The sequence below is a fragment of the Chrysochloris asiatica genome, unplaced genomic scaffold (assembly GCF_000296735.1).
Source record: "Chrysochloris asiatica unplaced genomic scaffold, ChrAsi1.0 scaffold00134, whole genome shotgun sequence".
NCBI classification, from domain to species: Eukaryota; Metazoa; Chordata; class Mammalia; order Afrosoricida; family Chrysochloridae; genus Chrysochloris; species Chrysochloris asiatica.
This window is the reverse complement of record NW_006408652.1, coordinates 4,152,431-4,166,937: the sequence shown is the minus strand read 5'-3', so window position 1 is coordinate 4,166,937 and position 14,507 is coordinate 4,152,431.

Here is a 14,507-nt window from a genome sequence, read left to right as displayed (position 1 = left end):
TTTTCATTTTCTTCAGCTTCAGTTTGAATTTGCATATCAGTAATTGATGGTCTGTTACACAGTCTGCCCCTGGCCTTGTTTTCACTGATGATATGGAGCTTTTCCATCTTCTCTTTCCACAGATGTGAAAGGAGTAAAAGAGGGGAATAATGTTAAGATGCTTGGCCGTCTTTTGAATCTGGGTCTTCCTTGCCTATCATTGTGAAACAGACACTTTGTGGGGGGGCAGCCAGAAACATCACAACAGAAAACATGTAGGCCAGGATCCAGCCTATAACTAACTGGAATAACTTGTGGGGGGGGGGGGTGGCTGGAAACTGCCCAGACCCAAAATGGTGGGGGCACTATGATGGCATGGACAGATGGAGTGGCTGGGGACATAGGACTCAAGGAAGGAGAGTTTGCTGTTTGCTGTTTTCTGACAGTCAGGGGAGGCAGGCCTGTGCAGTGTATCCTTTGGTTATCTGGTGATGCACGGAGGGGATTCTAATCTTTGCGATGAAATGAACTATGATAGTATGAATGTGAAGCTTAAGTGGGACAGAGGCAAATAATGATGTATGCAAAACCTTGTAACAACAGGGTTTTGGGATACAGAGATTGAGACATGGTTTGATTGGGGAAAAGGGGGGAAATAATGTGAAGATTCTTGGCTGTCTGTTGAATCTTGGTTCCCTTGGCATACTGCTATAAAATAGACACTGTAGGGGGAGAGAAAGGAATAGCCAGAAATACCACCATAGAAAGCTTGTAAGTCCATCTTCTGCCTATAACTGATTGGAATACCTAAAATGGGGATAAAATGTGCCCACCAAAGGAGGCTTACTGCAGAGCCTCTGCATTATACAAGACCATAGGTGGAATCCTGAACAACATCCAGAATCTTCTGAGGGGAAATGTCCACTTGAAAGGACAAGCAGACCAGCCTGGAATAGCCAGAAGAACAGAAGATACTTCCTGAAAGAAACACTAACAGGAAAAATACAAAACAATAAAGGCAGAACAAACAAGTGGCTGGCCCAGGAGATATCAAGGCAAGTGTTCGGGTCCCCCTCAAGGCATATGAATACATGCTCTGATTGGTGACCACATTCGTCACCAATAAGGGGAAGTGAAGGAAAAATAGCAATGAAGCTGCAAGCTAAGCTCTACAATACTCAATAGACTCCTGTGAACCTGGATGGAGACCTGGTTGGCCAGCAATGTGCCAAGTCCAGGGGACTCTTGGACCCAGAGTCATCGACATAGCCACAGAGGACGAGAGTGGAGAGTGAAGTGTCCAGCTGATAAGAAGAGAGGGCACATGCATAAGTACACCCACACTTGCAGATAAATACCCACTTGGCTTGGCTTCAATGGCTGGATGATCAGAGCTCAAACAGAAGAAGAAAGAAGAGGGGGAAAAAAAAGAATAATCTGATACAATTTGATGAACTTGACACACACCTATGGAAGCAATAGCTCAAAAGAGGGAACAAATCTTCACAGCGAGGATCATTCCCACCCCCTCCACACACGGAGAGGACAGGGATGGGCAACTTGGACATTGGCTACCCAGAATGGGGGGCTACAGAGGCAAGAAGTCACTGGCTTACAAGCTTTCAAGAGGGAACCTAGATCCAGAGGGCATGGAGCAAGGTAGAATCTCCACTGAGTGGTATCCATTCTACCTAGTCAGGGTTGATGAAAGGAGATGCAGACAATATAATTGTTATCAGGACTGATTGTAAGGACTGGAAATGTAAAGGTAGACGTTTTGGGGCAAAGGGAGGGGAGTGATTAACCTTGAAGTCTAGGAGCGGAGGTCCCTGGGACCATCAAAGAAGTGCAGAGAACGGAACCCTACCCTGAGAAGCAATGATGTCAGGGATGGAGGCAGAGACGATGACGTGGGGAGATGGAGTGACTGGAGACTTTGGATCCTGAGAAGGACAGGGATGGTATGTTGATGACAGGGGGCAGCCTTGCGGGGTATATGCTTGATGGATGATGCATAGAAGGGATTGTAACCATGGTAAGTAAACGATATACAACGGGATCAGTGTGAAGCTGATGTCCTCCCATGTAAACTATCACATAATTCACAATAAAGCATAAAAAAAAAAGAGTAGATATTTCAAGACTCTCATTTTCAGGATATGGCCAATAAAACATTGTATATCTGTCTATTCATTGCTTCTCTAAAACCTGTCAAAAATCCTCATCAAGGATCTTATTTACAATTCCAAGTGTAGCCTTGCCAGCCTGACCCTCAAAAAAATCCTTCCACCCCTATGCCATCCCCTTTTACATACTGAAAAATAAATACAACACATATTCATTAAAAATGAATTCTCCATTCTTCCTAACCCTAACTAAACCTTGCACCTGGGCAACTAACATTTGTAGTTATACAAATCTCTATCATAATTGTGCTTTCTAACTCTCACAATTCAAATTGGATTAATCAGCTATCGTTTAGAGAGCAACTGAATCATTTTTGTGGTAGAATTTCTTAAAAGATAACTGAGCTTTCTTTATGTCCCATCCAAAATTAAAACAGGAAAATGGCACAAAACCATGATTGAGATACTCTACTTCTTGATTTCAGTGAAGTCCTTGGTTTTGATCATTTAGCAGAATGCTTTTTATGAGCTCATTTCATTGCATTCTTGAATGGGATGTGTAATATGGCAGTGCCCTTGGGATAGAGCCTTTGGTTACTGTTGCTAGAATAAACTGAATGAAAAAAAAAAAAAAGACCACCTTCTCCAGTCTGGAGCTATGGAAATATGGAGCTAAAATACATTCATAGACTACGTCATACACAAAAGGTATACACAGCAAACATTAAAATGGAGTTACTATCTAGTACAACTTCATCATTTTAAAGCAGTTGAATGTGATGCTGAGAGAGCAGAAGTTTATGCCTAAAGATCTTTCCTCTAGATTCTTTCATATGATGTTTCCAATAAACCTATTAGTATGCAGAGCTGTTACCTTTAATCATAATTTACAGACAGGGATTTTGAAGCTCAAAGAAATAGCATGATTTGGAAAGGCACTATAGGATAAGCATTACATATATGATGTATCCCATCATGTTGATTCAAACCCACCAGCTGCTGCCAGGAAATCCTATACAGGATCACTATGTGTCAGAACAGACTTGAAGACACTTAACAACAACAACATTCTTGATTCTGCTTTCTAGCCTTTCCTGCATAACTTGGCAATTCCTTTATCTGTAAGAAGTTAAAAGAAATGGCTTTCTAACCCTCTCATGCTATAATTCTAAAACTTGCTCATTGTTAACACAGCCAGGTCTTGAATCCAGTTCTATCTGACCTGAAATCCTCCACATCTCACTATATCTATTGGTTCTTTGTTCCTGGAGCAAGCATGCTCCTTATTCTATTGAGGGAATTGAATAAAACAAGAGACTACCTATACTTGCACCCAAAGTTCCTTAAGTCAAACTTGGCACCATGTGATTTCAGAATGAAGAACCAATAATCTCTCTCTCTTTTTTTTCAATCAAACAATGGTCTTGAGAAATACTGTCTGTCCTTAACTCAGCTGTGATGAACAGATGGTACAAATCCCTCTTTCCAATGGAGTAGGGAAGCATCTGCAAAAACAACATATTTACTTTCAAAGGAAATTTGTTTCCTGAACAGAGAAATTTCACCCTTAGTATTTTGCTTACAGAAAGCAAAGTATGTGGCTCGTTTCCCTGCTAGTTACTCTTTTGAGGTGGGGGAAGGGACACAAAACACTGCAACACAGAGTGCACTGTCATTGGAATGGCTTAAGCATCATCAGGTGCTTGAAGAAAGTTGTAGAGCCATTACTTACCAATGTGATGGGATGTATCATGTCTTTGGAGGAGGTTAACCTGGATTCAAATTCCCACTTGGTCATTTATAATGTGTACTTCCTTGGGCAAGTTATTTTTCTTTGCATTTCCCAGTATACAAACAGATTCTAGCAAAGTTGTAGTTAGGTGTTGTGAAGTCAATTCCAATCCATAGCAACCCTATGCACAACAGAATGAAACACTGCCTGGTCCTGTACCATTCTCACAAATGTTGCTATACTTGAACCCATTGCTGCTACCATTGTGCCAATCCATCTTGTTGGAAGACTTCCTCTTTTTCACTGATGCTCCACTTTACCAAGCATGATGTCTTTCTCCAAGGACTGGTCCCTCCTGATAATATGTCCAAAGTATTATTGGTGGTTTGGAGCTGATCAGCTGCTTCACAGGAGAAAGATGTGGTTTACGCTCCTGTAAAGATTTATAGCCTCGGAAACTCTACACATGGTCATTATGAGTAGAAATGGACTAACAACACTTAACAACAATACAGATTGAATAAGTGAAAGGCTATAGCCTTTGTACACACCTTTCCTGATTTTAAACCATCATTGTTCTCTTTGAACAACCGCTTCTTGCTCTAGGTACAGGTTCCTCATGAACACAATTAAGTGTTCTTAAATATCCTTTCTTTGTAAAGGTGTTCATAGTTTGTTATGAGCCACACAAATACCTTACCATAACCAATAAAGCACAAATAGACATATTTCTGGCATTCTCTGCTTTTAGTAAAGATCCATCCAACATCTACAGTGACATCCCTTGTTCCAAGTCCTCTTCTTAATCTGACTTGAATTTCTGGCAGCTCCATGTCAATGTACTGCTTAATCATTTTTGAATTGTCTTCGAAAAAATTTTACTTGTATGTAATATTAATGATCTTGTTCAATGATTTCCGCATTCCATTGGGTCACTTGTTCTTGGAATGAGTACAAATATGAATCTCTTCTTATTATCCATGTGCTGTCTTCCAAATTTCTTGGCATAGATGAATGAGCACCTCCAAGGCTGCATCAGTTAGTAGAAATATTTCAATTTGTATTCCATCAATTCTGGGAACTTTGTTTTTCATTAAGGCTTTTGGCACAGCTTTTGCTTTTTTCTTCATTATCATCACTTCTTCATCATGTGCTACTTCTTGAAATGGTTGAGTATTGACCAATTCTTCTGGGTACTGTAGCTCTGTATTCCTTCCATCTTCTTGTGATGATTCAATATTTTGCCCACAGAATCCTTCAATATTTTAAGTTGAGACTTGATTTTTTTCTTCAGTTCTTTTGGCTTGAGCATTAAACCCTTTTGGTTTAATCCAGATCTTTGCACATTTAATTATAATACTTGACTCTGTCTTCTCTAGCTGCCCTATGAAACTTTCTGTTCAGCTCTTTCACGTCCTTCCTTTCTTCCATTTGCTTTAGCATCTCTACACTGGAAAGTAAGTTTCAGAGTCTCTTCTGACATCCTTTTTAATCTATTCTTTCTATCATATCTTTTTAATGACCTTTTGCTTTCTTCCTGGATGATGTGCTTGATCTCACCCTGCAATTCTTCTGGTCTTCAGTCATTGTTATCGAATGCAACAAATCTGTTGTTGAGATGGTGGCAAAATTCAAATGAGATATATTCAAGGTCACATTTTGTCTTTCCTGAATTTCTTTTAACTTTCTTCAGTTTCAGCCTGAATTTTTGTTTTGTTTTCTTTTTGTTGTTGTTTTTTTGACATAACAGCAGAAAATATTTATTGAGTATACCAGTTCTGGTTGTAGTTACTTAATCTTTCCTACAACCATATCAGCTAAGGAATGGCTCGATAGTGCAGTGGTGAAGAGCATGGGTTCTGACACTGGCTCCAATGCTCACTCATCAGGCTAACTTGTTAGCTTGCCTTTAGGGTAAGATCTCAGACCCTTCTCAGTACTGGGCAGTAACTAACAGTTTACACAGCCAAAAGCCATTACAGTAAAGCAAATACAGTAAAGCCTACAGTTATAGTTTTTTCCTCAGCTAACACCAGAGTGTTTAAAAATATGCTAAGAAGTGCTACAAATATGGGGAACCATCATTTAATAGAATAGCCAAAGCCACACACTTGTCTGGCAACAGAGTTAGTCAGAAATTGCTAATGAGACATTGATCATCTGCTCCACAGTAGGCCCCTGGCCTTTTTTTAGCTGATGATATTAACCTTCTCGAATATCCCTTTCCACAGACATAGTTATTTTGATTCCTGTGTATTCTGTCTGGTGAGGTCCATGTACATAGTTGCCTTTTATGTCACTTTAAAGGGTATTTGCAATTACTAAGTCATTGGTCTTGTAAAATTCTACCATGTGTTCTCTAGTATCACTTCTACGTTGTTGTTATGTGCAGTGGAGTCGGTTCTGACTCATAGCGACTCTGTACAGGGTGTCCAAGGCTATTAATCTTTATGGGAGCAGAAAGCCTCATCTTTCTCCCATGGAGCAACTTGTAGTTTCAAACTACTGACTGTGAGATTAGCAGCCCAATTCGTAACCACTACACTAAGGCCATATTTCCCAAATACTGATCCTTCTGTTTGTTTCCAAACTTCATATTCCAATCACCAGTAATTATCAATACAGCTTGTATACATGTTTGATCAGTTTCAACATTTGGTAGAATTTTTCAATTTCATCATCACTAGCTTTAGTTGCTGGCCCTTAAAATTTTAATAATAGTACTATTAATTGATCTTACTTGTAGGCAAATGGATATTATCATATCACAGACAGCATAATACTTCAAGATAGATCTTGAAATGCTCCTTTTGGCAATGAATGTGATGCCATTCCTCTTCAATTTGTCTTTCGTTGCATATTAAACCATATGATTTTTAGAATATTGATTTTTATGTGTTCCACTTCTGTTTTGATGACTAGATTCATACTTTGTACATTTCATGTTCCGGTTATTAATAGATGTTAGCAGCTTTTTCTTCTCATCTTTGTACTTCCCAATATACAAACAGAATCTAGCACAGAGTAATAACTAAATTCATGTCTAACACATGGCAACAAGAGTGAGGTTGGCCCAGAATCTGGCAGTATTTCGTTTTGCTGTGCATAAGGTCGCTGTGAGTCGGTACCCACTCGATGGCACCTAACAACAACAACAAGGAATGACTTATCTTTTCGTTATGATCTACCATCTTTCTCTTTAAAATATAAATGATCATTTCTGCCTGCCAGTGCTGTTGTGAAGATTAAACGACAAATTAATGTATGTTAGATTCCTAACCCACAATAGGAACTTAATTAAATTTGTTGTTGTTATGTGCCGTGGAGTCAGTCCCGACTCATAGCGACCCTGTACAGGGTTTCTGAGGTTGTAAATCTTTACGGGAGCAGAAAGCCTCATCTTTCTCCCATGCAACAGCTGGTAGTTTCAAACTGCTGACCTTGTGATTCACAGCCCTATTCATAACCACTTAATTAAATTTTGTTACCTCTTAATGCTCCAGTTTGGTGATGGGGAAATATACCATACTGGTCTGATCTGCAAGGTTGGCAGTTCAAGTTCACCAGCCACTCCTTGGAAGCTTTATACAGGGTTGCTATGTTTTGGAACCAACTTGACGACACTTAACAACAACTGTAAATTTAAAATGATGTCGTCCCCTAATACTTAAGAGAGAAGACACTACACAAATTTGTTATAAAACTGGTTGAAAATGTCCAAAACAGATGTTATTTGGCTATTTAATAGTTTCACATCTGCTTTTCTTTACCTCTTTCGTGATTTTAGTTTTAGGGAATTCTTAATGATATTTTCATTAGTTAAGATTCGATTTAGCTGCATAATCCATCAAATCTAAAATACCGCTGACTTAACCAACAGAAAAGTTCATTTTTCTCTAATGTAGAATCATTCCAGGACTAGATAGGCCAGAACTGATATTGTAATTCTAAAGTCATTAGAGACTGAGACTCCCTCTCTTTTTCTGTTTTACCCTCTGTTGTTGTTGTTGTGAAGTGCCATGGAGTCGGTTTTGACCCATAGCAACTCTGTGTAGGATTTCCGAGGAGTGACTGGTGAGCTTGAACCACTGACCTTGCAGTTCAAACGGCTTAGCAATCTGGTGCATTAACCCACAGCACCACACTAGGACTCTGTTGTTCTCCCTCGTGTTGTTAGGTGCCATTGAGTCAGCACCAACTCATAACGACCTTATGCACAGCAGAATGAAACAGTGACCAATCCTGGGCCAACCTCACTATTGTTGCCACGCTTGAGCCCATTGATGCTGCCAATTTGCCAATCCATGTTTCTGGAGGTCTTCCTCATTTTCTTGACCCTCTACCTTACCAAACATGATATCCTTCTCCAGCAACTGGTCCCTCCTGACTATATGTCCGAAGTATGAGAGATGAAGTTTGGCTATCGTGGCCTCCAAGGAGCACTCTGGCTGCACTTCTTCCAACACATACCTGTTGATTCTGTGGGCAGCCCATGGCATTTTCAATATTCTCCTCCAACACCATAACTCAAAAGCATCAATTCTTCTACGGTCTTCCTTATTCACTGTTCAGCTTTCTCATGCATATGAGGTTATTGAAAATACCATGGCTTGGGTCAGGCACACCTTAGTCTTCAAGCTGACCTGTTTGCTCTTCAACACTTTTAAAATGTCTTGTGTAGCAGATTTACCTAATGTAATAAGTCATTTGATTTCTTGAATGCTGCTTCCATGAGTGTTGATAGCTGATGCAAGAAGAATGAAGTCATCAGACTTTAGCCACCTAGTAGACATAGCAAACTGTCCCTCATCTGATTATTCAGTAATGCTTGTTAGTAATCTCATACATGAGCCCTGGATATCCACAGACAAATGTAAAAACCTTCCCTAAAAGCCGAGACTGTAAATTCCAAAAAGGCAAGTTCCCCTCCCCCCCCACCCCCCAAAAAAGCTAAAGAGGATAGAGAGAAACACTGTTAACTGATGCTATATGGAGGGCATAATAATCAATGTAATGAAACAAGCTATATGAATGGTTGAATGTGAAGCTGATGATGTGCCCTGTAAACATTCACTCAATCCAAAATAAAAACATTTAATAAATAAATAAAAAAGAAGAATGAAGTCCTTGACAACTTCAATCTTTTCTCCGTTGTTAAGAATGTTGTTTATTGGTCCAGTGGTGAGGTTTTTTCTTTTCTTTACATTGAGATGCAATCCATACCAAAGGCTGCGATTTTTTATCTTCATCAGTAAATATTTTAAGTCTTCTTCACTTTCAGAAAGCAAGGTTGTATCATGTGCATATTGCAGGTTGTTAATGAGTCTTCCTCCAATCCTGATGCTAAGTTTTTCTTCATATAACCCAGCTTCTCGGATTATTTGCTCAGCATAAAGGTTGCATAAGCATGGTGAAAGAATTAGCACAGTCTAAAACAGCTGCAGATGCTCCAGCCATCACATCTGTGTTATGCAGCAGAGCCACGTATTTTTATAGAGCCATTTTGGATGTCCAGCACAACACTTTCACTTACATTATTTTGGCCAAAACATAATCCTCTGATCTGTGCTATTTGCATAAGAGTTTCAGAAAGTTAACCTCCTTGTGAAACATAGTCTCATACCAAAAAACTTGGGGTTATGCTACAAAGGATGAATAAAATGATTGTTAGCAACTAGAGGTGTTTACCACATTATTACTGAAGGAAGTAGAAAATGGTAGGAATTCAAGAAAAAAATGCCGAGTGGACAGCTGGAAACAATGTGAAGGTTTGTACCTCTTCCTAGAGTCCTTTGCCTACATTAGGTTTATTTCAGACCACTTGGCTTTGTCCAGCTACCTCTGAAACAAAACACTAACAAAATGAAAAAAGACAAACTAAATTGTAAAAACACCAAAAAAAAAAAAAAAAAAAAAACAAAAAAAAAAAAAAAAAAAAAAAACCCTCAGTGCTATAGCTAAATATGATGACTTCCACATTTATGAAAATTCGACACTTGTGGCAATAACCTGACATTTCTCTGACCTTGAATTAACTGATGCCCTTAATACATTTAAACATGAGCGAAAAAGAAATAGCTAGCTGAGTCTGTAGTTTGTGAGTTTCTTTGTTGAGTCATGGCTTTATAATTCAATTGGTTCCCTTTTTGCCACTGTTTATTCTTAAGATGTATAAATGAGAGGTGACTACTTACAGATGAAGGAAACAAGTGGGTTAGGTAGAGCTTATTCTCAACCATTCAAGCACTGCATTGCACTATTTGAGCTGCTCCTTCTCCTTTGCAAAGGGTTGTTTTATTTATTTTGCTTTATTGTTTATGACTAAGGCATTGTGCTATTTTCCTAGATATTTTCATAATGTGATAAAAACATTGTTGTTAAGTGCCGTTGAGTAGGTTCTGACCCATAGTGACCCTGAGCAGGGTTTCAGAGGCTGTAAATCTTTACGGGAGCAGAAAGCCTCCTCTTTCTACTGCGGAGCAGCTGGTAGTTTCAAACTGCTGACCTTGTGTTTCGAAGCCCGATTCGTAACCACTATGGTACCAGAGCTCCTTTGATAGAAACATATAGGAACCAAAATGGTGAGCTATTAATGATGAACTCATGGTGGAGACTCATAACACTTGAACTTATAAGTAGAGGATGTTGTTGTTACATGCCATCGAGTTTGTTCCGACTCATAGCAACCCTATATAGGGTTTCCAAGGAGTGACTGATGAGCTTGAACTGCCAGCCTTGCAGTTTAAACCGACCTTTCAGTCCAGCACATTAACCTGCAGCACCACACCAGGACTCCTACCTATCAATGTATAACCATATCCATTTTGTTAGTTAATGGATATTCAGACATCTTTAGAACCATGCCTCTATAAGGAGCAGTCATGGTATGCTGTCTGCATGTTGCTATGATGCTGGAAGCTATGCCACAGGTATTTCAAATATCAGCAGGGTTATAAACCTAATGGACAGGTTTCAATAAAGCTTCCAGACCAAGATAGTCTAAGAGGAGAGGTCTGATGATCTACTTCTGAATGTTAGCCAATGAAAACCTTATGGATCACAGCAGAATAGTGTCCCATATAGTTCTAGAACAGGGGTCCTGGTGTGACACTGGACTGCTAACCACAAAGTCGGAGGTTCAAACCCACAAGCCACTCCTTATAAACCCTATACAAGGTTGTTATGAGTAGGGCTCTAAGGCACTTAACAACAATAACAACAGTGCTAGAAGAAGACGTCCTAGGTCGGAAGGCACTGAAAATGCACTGTGATTGCAATAGTGGACTCAAACTCATGAATGATCAGGAAGATGATGTGGAACTGGGCAGCATTTAGCTGTCTAGTTCTTGGGGCTTCCGTGATAACAACACACACAAGGAAGGAAGAGTGTAACTGTTGTTGTTAAGCACCATCGAGTGGATTCTGACCCATAGTAACCCTGTGTAGGGTTTCCGAGGAGCAGCTGGTGAGCTTGAACCACTGACCTTGCAGTTCAAATGACTTTGTAGTCTGGCTCATTAACCCACAGCGCCACACCATCAGTAACATCAGCAATTGCTTGCATTATTATTTATTTGTGTCTTCCTCTTTGTTCTTTAAGGAGACCTAGTGGATTATGAGCTGCGCTGCTAAGTGCGAGGTAAGCATTTGGAATCTACCAGTTGCTCTACAGGAGAAAAAGGAGGTTTTCTGCCCCCTTAAAGATTTAAAGCCTCAGAAACCTTATACAGGGTCACTGTGAGTTGGAACAGATTCCATGGCACACAATCACAATCACCATCACCATCACTACTGCTTCTTTGTTCTTTAGATATTAGTGGGAGTGTTGAACTCATTGTTCCTTCTAAGAATAATAATAGACATACATATTTTTTATATTGGTTTTCCTCAATTCAGGAGTTACTAAACACAGCACCTTAAATTCCAAAGAGATCTTGAATTCATTGTTCCCCCCCATCATCCTTCATATTTTAAAACTAAATATAGTTTATTGTTTGTATTCAGAGATCATCTAATGTCATAAAGTGATTCAGGCTACTCAAAGAGCTTTCCTAAAATGCTTCTCCATTCAGGAAAATGACTACTTGTATGGATTCATGAAAAGCAAAGCCTATGCATAAGCACAAACTTGAGAAAGCCAGGGTAGTGGGCCCTTCTCTGAAGAGAACTTTCCAACAGCTATGTTATATCCTTTGCATCCTGTGAGCATCCTAGTCAGAAGGAGCCTTTTAAAAGGCTGTGCCAGCTCTCCTTTTCAGGAAGTAGAATTTTCACAGCTTGCCCTGCCCAGCTGTGAATTTCTCCTTCAAAATGCCAATGTTTTTGATGTAATTTTCCCCTTATGCAACCTATTCACTTTGCTTTTACCAGGCTTAAAATGGATGGCATACCACAGGCCCTCTGATTTAAAGGATTTCTTTTATTCAGGACACAGAGGCTGGGCTGGGGATGGATACTGAACCATGATTATTCATCCACTGTGCTAGTCGTACATATGGTACCATTTTTGCTATTCTGTCTTCATCGTTGCTGGCCATGGCTCCAGGGATCTAATTAGTGCAATAATTTCTTCAGTAAGAAGTGTTAATCCTACACATTATGCCCCATATCGGTAGGACTTCACAGCAATATCTACATTCAGACGTTTCTCTTTCCTATTTAGGTACAGCTGGAGGTCAAGCTTTAATTGTACAAAGGGCAGGTAGCAGCATCACTCCTCGTTACTTGCTTGGCCACCCAGTCTGTCTTTTACCCAAAAGCCACTAATGTTGCTTCTAGTTTTCACATTGGTATGCAATGTGACTGGTGGCAAGATTGAGGGCCTCAGAGTGGTTTCCTGAGAAATGCTCAGAGCCTCTGTTGACACACACCATCATGGACACCTTCAAAGCACATGGGAGGTTGACTGATAATATTTATAGATTGTGTGCTATTTCTTGATTGTGGTTATTACTGTTACATGCCGTGGAGTAGGTTCGGACTCATAGAGACCCTGTGTGCAACAGAACTAAACACTACCTTAGTCCTCCTGCACCATCTTCCATAATTGCTGCTACAACTTTGCCAATTCATCTCATTGGAGTCTTCTTCTTTTTCACTGACCGTCTATTTTTCCAAGCATGATGTCCTTCTCGAGGATTGGTCCATCCTGAAAATATTCCTAAAGTACGAGAGATGAAGTCTTAGTCGGTACAATAATTTGTAGACAGTGGTTGAGTTTCTACATTCTATATAGGAGAATTAGGATAGATTCCCTACCAATGTACCAATGTACACTGGAAGCTTGTGTGTTGCTATGATGTTGAACTTCATAGCTTGTGTGTTGCTATGATGTTGAACTTCATAGCTTGTGTGTTGCTATGATGTTGAACTTCTGTGGAGCTTCCAGAGGACGATGGAATAAGAAGAAAGGTCTGGTAGCCAATAAAAACTTTCTAGATCGCAATGGATTCTGTCTAATCTGCTGTTGATCATGGGGATGGCAGTATTTTGTTCCACTATGATCAAACCAACATGTGTCAAGGGCAGCTAACAACAACAACAACAATTTGAGACAGAGTTTCAAAAAGGCAAGCTGCCTGACTAAGATTATGTCCTGTGAAGGCTTACTGCACATTCATTTGTGAATTATTTCATTCAACAAACACGTATTGAAAGTATATTACATGTGGAGACGAGCACAAGTGCAATGCGGGACCTTATCCAGAGAAGCAGCGACACCAGAGATAGAGACAGAGATGGGGACATGGAGAGAGGGAGCTGCTGAGGACTCTAGATTCATGGGAAGAGAGGGACTGAGAGCTGGCAGCCAGGAGGCCGGATTGCAGAATGTGCCCTCTGGTAGTTTAAATAATTATATATGCCTGAGTGGTTTTTTGTTTGTTTTTTTAAGAGCTAAACTGAATAGAGAGAAATACTGTTAACTGATGGTACATGAGGGGACTATAATCATTGTACTGAAACAATGTATATGATTTGTTGAATGTAAAACTGATGATCTGCCCTGTAAACTTTCACTCAATTCACAATAAAAACTTTAAAAAAGAAAATCTATTACATATTAAGTACTATTCTAGGTCATGGGGATACAAGCCAGAGTCCTGGTAAGTCATGGAACTCATCCTCCAGCAGGAAGATACAGACAGGGGATGAGAATGTTAGATGGTAATAAAAGCTTTCAAGGTAAGAAAACAAATGAGAATATACATCCGTGGGAGGACTCACGATTGACAATGTATATAAGATGTCCTCATCAGAGACTTTCAGTACAGCAAAGAACTGTCCTGTGGTTTCTTATTTAAGATTTCAAAAGTCACTTGGAAAATGAAACGGTAGATAAAAATATAACTAAGAATGCAACTAATCATGTTTCATACCCACCGTCCCTCTTTAAAAATGTTGTAAGATGGAGACTAGACATAACAGGGCAGGCAGACCAATCTGTTAACTTGGTACTTGTTGCTAGACACAGTGTGATAGAAATGCCTGGGCCAAACAAGTATGTCTGCTGCTGCGCTCCATATGTAGGAAGCTGTTTGCAGTGGTCACTCCATGCAGGCTTCCTGGCCAAGTTTATGAGGGATGGCTCTCTCCATGGGGAAGGGAAATAATCAAGTTGTTTAAATATATATATATATATATATATATGGAGCTCTGGTAGCGTAGTGGTT